We start from the raw sequence: 10,000 nt of genomic DNA, 5'->3' as shown, positions 1-10,000 counted from the left end.
TTTGCGTCAAGAGACCTCCCCACCGGCCTCTGACTGATTCTTAGAACGGACGGAAAGAGTCGGGCAAGCCTGTCAAAGCTTTGAGCGAATGTCAAAAGCTTTAGACTTCCGCGAACTCTCCGGCTTGCACTGAGACGCGAGGTCGATGTGCTAAGCACCACGGGGCCCCTTTCGCCTGCAGGTCCCGAGCCGCCAACATGTTCTTAGTATCGTGTTCTCCAATCCTGGGTGACGGGCACCGCAGGGAGGCAGAGCCATCGCACTTGCCGGGTGGCAGAGGAAGGACCGGACTATGTACAATAGCGGCCAACGACTCCCAGAGCCGGTTGTGCGGCGTCTGCTCTCAGCCTAAGAGGCTTCTGGGAGTGCTCAGGCAAGGGTCAGCCTGCACCCTTGCTGGCAGCACCCAGGGGAACCAGGACGCTTGCATCTCTCGCCTTCATTTTCGACACAAGCGCCTGAGGAGGGACGCCACCCCTCCCCTTGCGTCAAGAGACCTCCCCACCAGCCTCTGACTGATTCTTAGAACGGACGGAAAGAGTCGGGCAAGCCTGTCAAAGCTTTGAGCGAATGTCAAAAGCTTTAGACTTCCGCGAACTCTCCGGCTTGCACTGAGACGCGAGGTCGATGTGCTAAGCACCACGGGGCCCCTTTCGCCTGCAGGTCCCGAGCCGCCAACATGTTCTTAGTATCGTGTTCTCCAAACCTGGGTGACGGGCACCGCAGGGAGGCAGAGCCATCGCACTTGCCGGGTGGCAGAGGAAGGACCGGACTATGTACAATAGCGGCCAACGACTCCCAGAGCCGGTAGTGCGGCGTCTGCTCTCAGCCTAAGAGGCTTCTGGGAGTGCTCAGGCAAGGGTCAGCCTGCACCCTTGCTGGCAGCACCCAGGGGAACCAGGACGCTTGCATCTCTCGCCTTCATTTTCGACACAAACGCCTGAGGAGGGAAGCCAACCCTCCGTGTGTCAAGAGACCGTCCCCGCCCCGGCCTCCGACTGATTCTTAGAACGGACGGAAAGAGTCAGGCAAGCCTGTTAAGACTTCCGCGAACTCTCCGGCTTGCACTGAGACGCGAGGTCGATGTGCTCAGCACCACGGGGCCCCTTTCGCCTGCAGGTCCCGAGCCGCCAACATGTTCTAAGTATCGTGTTCTCCAAACCTGGGTGACGGGCACCGCAGGGAGGCAGAGCCATCGCACTTGCCGGGTGGCAGAGGAAGGACCGGACTATGTACAATAGCGGCCAACGACTCCCAGAGCCGGTAGTGCGGCGCCTGCTCTCAGCCTAAGAGGCTTTTGGGAGTGCTCAGGCAAGGGTCAGCCTGCACCCTTGCTGGCAGCACCCAGGGGAACCAGGACGCTTGCATCTCTCGCCTTCATTTTCGACACAAACGCCTGAGGAGGGAAGCCAACCCTCCGTGTGTCAAGAGACCGTCCCCGCCCCGGCCTCCGACTGATTCTTAGAACGGACGGAAAGAGTCAGGCAAGCCTGTTAAGACTTCCGCGAACTCTCCGGCTTGCACTGAGACGCGAGGTCGATGTGCTCAGCACCACGGGGCCCCCTTCGCCTGCAGGTCCCGAGCCGCCAACATGTTCTAAGTATCGTGTTCCCCAAACCTGGGTGACGAGCACCGCAGGGAGGCAGAGCCATCGCACTTGCCGGGTGGCAGAGGAAGGACCGGACTATGTACAATAGCGGCCAACGACTCCCAGAGCCGGTAGTGCGGCGCCTGCTCTCAGCTTAAGAGGCTTTTGGGAGTGCTCAGGCAAGGGTCAGCCTGCACCCTTGCTGGCAGCACCCAGGGGAACCAGGACGCTTGCATCTCTCGCCTTCATTTTCGACACAAACACCTGAGGAGGGAAGCCAACCCTCCGTGTGTCAAGAGACCGTCCCCGCCCCGGCCTCCGACTGATTCTTAGAACGGACGGAAAGAGTCAGGCAAGCCTGTCAAAGAATTGAGCAGATGTCAAAATCTTTTAAGACTTCCGCGAACTCTCCGGCTTGCACTGAGACCCGAGGTCGATGTGCTCAGCACCACGGGGCCCCTTTCGCCTGCAGGTCCCGAGCCGCCAACATGTTCTAAGTATCGTGTTCCCCAAACCTGGGTGACGAGCACCGCAGGGCGGCAGAGCCATCGCACTTGCCGGGTGGCAGAGGAAGGACCGGACTATGTACAATAGCGGCCAACCACTCCCAGAGCCGGTAGTGCGGCGTGCGAGGTCTGCTCTCAGCGGAAGAGGGTTTTGGGAATGCTCAGGCAAGGGCCAGCCTGCACCCTTCCTGGCCGCTCCCACGGGAACCAGGCTACTTGCAATCCTTTCCCCCAATAGCAAGTGCCTTTTGGAGGGACGGCCGGAGTCAACGTGGGGTTTGCCCGCCCTCCAAAGTGTCAAGAGACCGCCGCACAGGCCTCTGACTGATTCTTAGAACAGGCAGCAAGAGTTGGGTAAGTCTGTCGAAAATTTGACAAAGTGTCAAAAATTAGACTTCCGAGAGCTCTTGGGCATGCACACAGGCCTGTCATTCAAGTGCTCTGCCCGCGGAACCGTTTTTCGGATGCCTTTCAAAGTGGTCCCGCGCCGCCATTTTGTTCTAAAAATCGTGTTCCCAGAAATCTCCGGGTACCCCGCCAACCTCACTGTGTCACAATGTCAAGTGGCACTGAATGGGTCTGAATTTCAAATTCGACTGCTTCGCTCTGGAACTCGAACCCGGCAAAACCGTTTGGATTTTTCCCGGTCCAGACTTCCGCGGCAGACAAAGTTAAAGTTTTCGGGCTGCAGACTCAAAACGACATCTGGCCAACCGCCGGGCTCAATTCGCCCAGTTCCTCCGGCACTTCGGAACTCATGTTCGGCATGAGTTTTTGAATCTTTCCCGATGCTTCGGCATTTTCCTCCGCTGACACTTAGAATATTTTTCACACTTGGCCGAAAATTTTTCTAAGTTTTTCTGGTTACTGATTTCTTCTTTTCGGGCATTTTTCTAAGTTTTCTTGGTTACTCATTTCTCATTTTCAAACATTTTTCTAAGTTTTTCTGGTTACTGATTTCTTCTTTTTGGGCATTTTTCTAAGTTTTCTTGGTTACTCATTTCTCATTTTCAAACATTTTTCTAAGTTTTTCTGGTTACTCATTTCTCATTTTCAAACATTTTTCTAAGTTTTTCTGGTTACTGATTTCTTCTTTTTGGGCATTTTTCTAAGTTTTCTTGGTTACTCATTTCTCATTTTCAAACATTTTTCTAAGTTTTTCTGGTTACTGATTTCTTCTTTTTGGGCATTTTTCTAAGTTTTCTTGGTTACTCATTTCTCATTTTCAAACATTTTTCTAAGTTTTCTTGGTTACTCATTTCTCATTTTCAAACATTTTTCTAAGTTTTTCTGGTTACTGATTTCTTCTTTTTGGGCATTTTTCTAAGTTTTCTTGGTTACTCATTTCTCATTTTCAAACATTTTTCTAAGTTTTTCTGGTTACTCATTTCTCATTTTCAAACATTTTTCTAAGTTTTTCTGGTTACTGATTTCTTCTTTTTGGGCATTTTTCTAAGTTTTCTTGGTTACTCATTTCTCATTTTCAAACATTTTTCTAAGTTTTTCTGGTTACTCATTTCTCATTTTCAAACATTTTTCTAAGTTTTTCTGGTTACTCATTTCTGCTTTTCCAACGTTTTACTAAGTTTTGCTGGTTACTGAGTTCACACTTTTAAACATTTTCGGGCATTTTTCTACGTTTTTCATGTTACTCATTTAGCACTTTCAGGCACTTTCCTATGCTTTCCTGCTTACTGATTTCACACTTTTAAGCATCTTCGGGCATGTTCCCTAAGTTTTGCAGTTCATTCGTTTGGGACAGTCAGGCAGCTTTCCTAAGCTTTCCTGGTAACCGAATTCACATTGTTGAGAACTTTGGAACCCTTCCCTAAGCTGTGCTGGTTACTCACTTTACCTCTTCAGACACTTGCCCCCGTTGTGACAGAGACCACTTCCCGACTCGGGAAATGCACCAAATTCGGCCTGAACTCAGAGGGCAGTCCCCCCTCGAAGGCGTGGAAGTCGGCAGAATCGCCGGGTCAAATCCGGCTGAGCTACCCGGCTTGGAAGCCTCAAAGTCGGTATGAGCTGTCAGGTTCACTCCCATCCCCGTTTGGACCACTTCCCGACTCGGGAAATTCACCAAATTCGGCCTGAACTCAGAGGACAGTCCCCCCTCGAAGGCGTGACAGTCGGCAGAACCGCCGGATCAAATCCGGCTGAGCTACCCGGCCCCGAAGCCTCAAAGTCGGTAAGAGCTGTCAGGTTCACTCCCATCCCCGTTTGGACCACTTCCCGACTCGGGAAATTCACCAAATTCGGCCTGAACTTATACAACAGTCCCCCCTCGAAGGCGTGACAGTCGGCAGAACCGCCGGATCAAATCCGGTTGAGCTACCCGGCTTGGAAGCCCCAAAGTCGGTAAGAGCTGTCAGGTTCACTCCCATCCCCGTTTGGACCACTTCCCGACTCGGGAAATTCACCAAATTCGGCCTGAACTTATACAACAGTCCCCCCTCGAAGGCGTGACAGTCGCTAGAACCGCCGGATCAAATCCGGTTGAGCTACCCGGCTTGGAAGCCCCAAAGTCGGTAAGAGCTGTCAGGTTCACTCCCATCCCCGTTTGGACCACTTCCCGACTTAGGAAATTCACCAAATTCGGCCTGAACTTAGAGGAGAGTCCCCGCTCGAAGGCGTGGAAGTCGGCAGAATCGCCGGGTCAAATCCGACTGAGCTACCCGGCCCCGAAGCCTCAATGTCGGTAAGAGCTGTCAGGTTCACTCCCATCCCCGTTTGGACCACTTCCCGACTCGGGAAATTCACCAAATTCGGCCTGAACTTAGACAACAGTCCCCCCTCGAAGCCGTGGCAGTCGCTAGAACCGCCGGATCAAATCCGGTTGAGCTACCCGGCTTGGAAGCCCCAAAGTCGGTATGAGCTGTCAGGTTCACTCCCATCCCCGTTTGGACCACTTCCCGACTTAGGAAAATCACCAAATTCGGCCTGAACTCAGAGGGCAGGCCCCCCTCGAAGGCCAGGCATTCGGCAGAACCGCCGGGTCAAATCCGACTGTGCTACCCGGCCCCAAAGCCTCAATGTCGGTATGAGCAGTTAGGTTCACTCCCATCCCCGTTTGGACCACTTCCCGACTTAGGAAATTCACCAAATTCGGCCTGAACTTAGAGGAGAGTCCCCGCTCGAAGGCGTGGAAGTCGGCAGAATCGCCGGGTCAAATCCGACTGAGCTACCCGGCCCCGAAGCCTCAATGTCGGTAAGAGCTGTCAGGTTCACTCCCATCCCCGTTTGGACCACTTCCCGACTCGGGAAATTCACCAAATTCGGCCTGAACTTAGACAACAGTCCCCCCTCGAAGCCGTGGCAGTCGCTAGAACCGCTGGATCAAATCCGGTTGAGCTACCCGGCTTGGAAGCCCCAAAGTCGGTATGAGCTGTCAGGTTCACTCCCATCCCCGTTTGGACCACTTCCCGACTTAGGAAAATCACCAAATTCGGCCTGAACTCAGAGGGCAGGCCCCCCTCGAAGGCCAGGCATTCGGCAGAACCGCCGGGTCAAATCCGACTGTGCTACCCGGCCCCAAAGCCTCAAAGTTGGTATGAGCAGTTAGGTTCACTCCCATCCCCGTTTGGACCACTTCCCGACTTAGGAAATTCACCAAATTCGGCCTGAACTTAGAGGAGAGTCCCCGCTCGAAGGCGTGGAAGTCGGCAGAATCGCCGGGTCAAATCCGACTGAGCTACCCGGCCCCGAAGCCTCAATGTCGGTAAGAGCTGTCAGGTTCACTCCCATCCCCGTTTGGACCACTTCCCGACTCGGGAAATTCACCAAATTCGGCCTGAACTTAGACAACAGTCCCCCCTCGAAGCCGTGGCAGTCGCTAGAACCGCTGGATCAAATCCGGTTGAGCTACCCGGCTTGGAAGCCCCAAAGTCGGTATGAGCTGTCAGGTTCACTCCCATCCCCGTTTGGACCACTTCCCGACTTAGGAAAATCACCAAATTCGGCCTGAACTCAGAGGGCAGGCCCCCCTCGAAGGCCAGGCATTCGGCAGAACCGCCGGGTCAAATCCGACTGTGCTACCCGGCCCCAAAGCCTCAAAGTTGGTATGAGCAGTTAGGTTCACTCCCAAACCCGTTGGGACCACTTCCCGACTTAGGAAATTCACCAAATCCGGCCTGAACTTAGACAACAGTCCCCCCTCGAAGGCGTGACAGTCGGTAGAACCGCCGGGTCAAATCCGGCTGAGCTACCCGATTTGGAAGCCTTCAACACAAAACCCATCCGGCAATGCCACTCAAAAAGGGCCCAAATTCAGAAACACCCCCTTCAATAGGTACCACTTCCTCGGAGACACTACCGGGACACGCTCCCCTCGGCGAAAATTAAGCCCCCACCACTAACTGAAGCCAACCGCAGCCCCAACTTCAACGGAGAAATCAGTAACCAATTCAAAAATGCACTTGGTTACTGATTTGTACTGCTTCAAAAATATTCTAAGTGTCGCTGGTTACTGATTTGTACTGCTCCAAAAATATTCTAAGTGTCACTGGTTACTGATTTGTACTGACTCAAAAATATTCTAAGTGTCGCTGGTTACTGATTTGTACTGACTGAAAAATATTCTAAGTGTCGCTGGTTACTGATTTGTACTGACTCAAAAATATTCTAAGTGTCAGTGGTTACTGATTTGTACTGCTCCAAAAATATTCTAAGTGGCGCTGGTTACTGATTTGTAATGCTCCAAAAATATTCTAAGTGTCGCTGGTTACTGATTTGTACTGCTTCAAAAATATTCTAAGTGTCAGCGGTTACTGATTTGTACTGCTTCAAAAATATTCTAAGTGTCGCTGGTTACTGATTTGTACTGCTTCAAAAATATTCTAAGTGTCAGTGGTTACTGATTTGTACTGCGTCAAAAATATTCTAAGTGTCGCTGGTTACTGATTTGTACTGCTCCAAAAATATTCTAAGTGTCGCTGGTTACTGATTTGTACTGCTTCAAAAATATTCTAAGTGTCGCTGGTTACTGATTTGTACTGCTTCAAAAATATTCTAAGTGTCAGTGGTTACTGATTTGTACTGCTTCAAAAATATTCTAAGTGTCGCTGGTTACTGATTTGTACTGCTTCAAAAATATTCTAAGTGTCAGTGGTTACTGATTTGTACTGCTTCAAAAATATTCTAAGTGTCGCTGGTTACTGATTTGTACTGCTTCAAAAATATTCTAAGTGTCAGTGGTTACTGATTTGTACTGCTCCAAAAATATTCTAAGTGTCGCTGGTTACTGATTTGTACTGCTTCAAAAATATTCTAAGTGTCGCTGGTTACTGATTTGTACTGCTCCAAAAATATTCTAAGTGTCGCTGGTTACTGATTTGTACTGCTTCAAAAATATTCTAAGTGTCAGCGGTTACTGATTTGTACTGCTTCAAAAATATTCTAAGTGTCAGCTGGTTACTGATTTGTACTGCTTCAAAAATATTCTAAGTGTCGCTGGTTACTGATTTGTACTGCTTCAAAAATATTCTAAGTGTCGCTGGTTACTGATTTGTACTGCTCCAAAAATATTCTAAGTGTCGCTGGTTACTGATTTGTACTGCTTCAAAAATATTCTAAGTGTCGTGGTTACTGATTTGTACTGCTTCAAAAATATTCTAAGTGTCGCTGGTTACTGATTTGTACTGCTTCAAAAATATTCTAAGTGTCGCTGGTTACTGATTTGTACTGCTTCAAAAATATTCTAAGTGTCGCTGGTTACTGATTTGTACTGCTTCAAAAATATTCTAAGTGTCGCTGGTTACTGATTTGTACTGCTTCAAAAATATTCTAAGTGTCAGTGGTTACTGATTTGTACTGCTCCAAAAATATTCTAAGTGTCGCTGGTTACTGATTTGTACTGCTTCAAAAATATTCTAAGTGTGGTTACTGATTTGTACTGCAAAAATATTCTAAGTGTCGCTGGTTACTGATTTGTACTGCTTCAAAAATATTCTAAGTGTCGTGGTTACTGATTTGTACTGCTTCAAAAATATTCTAAGTGTCGTGGTTACTGATTTGTACTGCTTCAAAAATATTCTAAGTGTCGCTGGTTACTGATTTGTACTGCTTCAAAAATATTCTAAGTGTCAGTGGTTACTGATTTGTACTGCTCCAAAAATATTCTAAGTGTCGCTGGTTACTGATTTGTACTGCTTCAAAAATATTCTAAGTGTCAGTGGTTACTGATTTGTACTGCTTCAAAAATATTCTAAGTGTCGCTGGTTACTGATTTGTACTGCTTCAAAAATATTCTAAGTGTCAGTGGTTACTGATTTGTACTGCTTCAAAAATATTCTAAGTGTCGCTGGTTACTGATTTGTACTGCTCCAAAAATATTCTAAGTGTCGCTGGTTACTGATTTGTACTGCTTCAAAAATATTCTAAGTGTCGCTGGTTACTGATTTGTACTGCTCCAAAAATATTCTAAGTGTCGCTGGTTACTGATTTGTACTGCTTCAAAAATATTCTAAGTGTCGCTGGTTACTGATTTGTACTGCTTCAAAAATATTCTAAGTGTCAGTGGTTACTGATTTGTACTGCTTCAAAAATATTCTAAGTGTCGCTGGTTACTGATTTGTACTGCTTCAAAAATATTCTAAGTGGGGCTGGTTACTGATTTGTACTGCTCCAAAAATATTCTAAGTGTCGCTGGTTACTGATTTGTACTGCTTCAAAAATATTCTAAGTGTCAGCGGTTACTGATTTGTACTGCTTCAAAAATATTCTAAGTGTCAGTGGTTACTGATTTGTACTGCTTCAAAAATATTCTAAGTGTCGCCGGTTACTGATTTGTACTGCTTCAAAAATATTCTAAGTGTCAGTGGTTACTGATTTGTACTGCTTCAAAAATATTCTAAGTGTCGCCGGTTACTGATTTGTACTGCTTCAAAAATATTCTAAGTGTCGTGGTTACTGATTTGTACTGCTCCAAAAATATTCTAAGTGTCGCTGGTTACTGATTTGTACTGCTTCAAAAATATTCTAAGTGTCAGCGGTTACTGATTTGTACTGCTTCAAAAATATTCTAAGTGTCAGTGGTTACTGATTTGTACTGCTTCAAAAATATTCTAAGTGTCGCTGGTTACTGATTTGTACTGCTTCAAAAATATTCTAAGTGTCGTGGTTACTGATTTGTACTGCTTCAAAAATATTCTAAGTGTCGCTGGTTACTGATTTGTACTGCTCCAAAAATATTCTAAGTGTCGCTGGTTACTGATTTGTACTGCTTCAAAAATATTCTAAGTGTCGCTGGTTACTGATTTGTACTGCTTCAAAAATATTCTAAGTGTCAGTGGTTACTGATTTGTACTGCTTCAAAAATATTCTAAGTGTCGCTGGTTACTGATTTGTACTGATTCAAAAATATTCTAAGTGTCAGTGGTTACTGATTTGTACTGCTTCAACAATATTCTAAGTGTCGCTGGTTACTGATTTGTACTGCTTCAAAAATATTCTAAGTGTCAGTGGTTACTGATTTGTACTGCTTCAAAAATATTCTAAGTGTCGCTGGTTACTGATTTGTACTGCTCCAAAAATATTCTAAGTGTCGCTGGTTACTGATTTGTACTGCTTCAAAAATATTCTAAGTGTCGCTGGTTACTGATTTGTACTGCTCCAAAAATATTCTAAGTGTCGCTGGTTACTGATTTGTACTGCTTCAAAAATATTCTAAGTGTCGCTGGTTACTGATTTGTACTGCTTCAAAAATATTCTAAGTGTCAGTGGTTACTGATTTGTACTGCTTCAAAAATATTCTAAGTGTCGCTGGTTACTGATTTGTACTGACTCAAAAATATTCTAAGTGGGGCTGGTTACTGATTTGTACTGCTCCAAAAATATTCTAAGTGTCGCTGGTTACTGATTTGTACTGCTTCAAAAATATTCTAAGTGTCAGCGGTTACTGATTTGT

The sequence above is a fragment of the Hemiscyllium ocellatum genome (genome assembly GCF_020745735.1).
Source record: "Hemiscyllium ocellatum isolate sHemOce1 chromosome 15 unlocalized genomic scaffold, sHemOce1.pat.X.cur. SUPER_15_unloc_1, whole genome shotgun sequence".
In the NCBI taxonomy this organism is placed as follows: Eukaryota; Metazoa; Chordata; class Chondrichthyes; order Orectolobiformes; family Hemiscylliidae; genus Hemiscyllium; species Hemiscyllium ocellatum.
Note: the sequence above shows the minus strand (reverse complement) of the source record.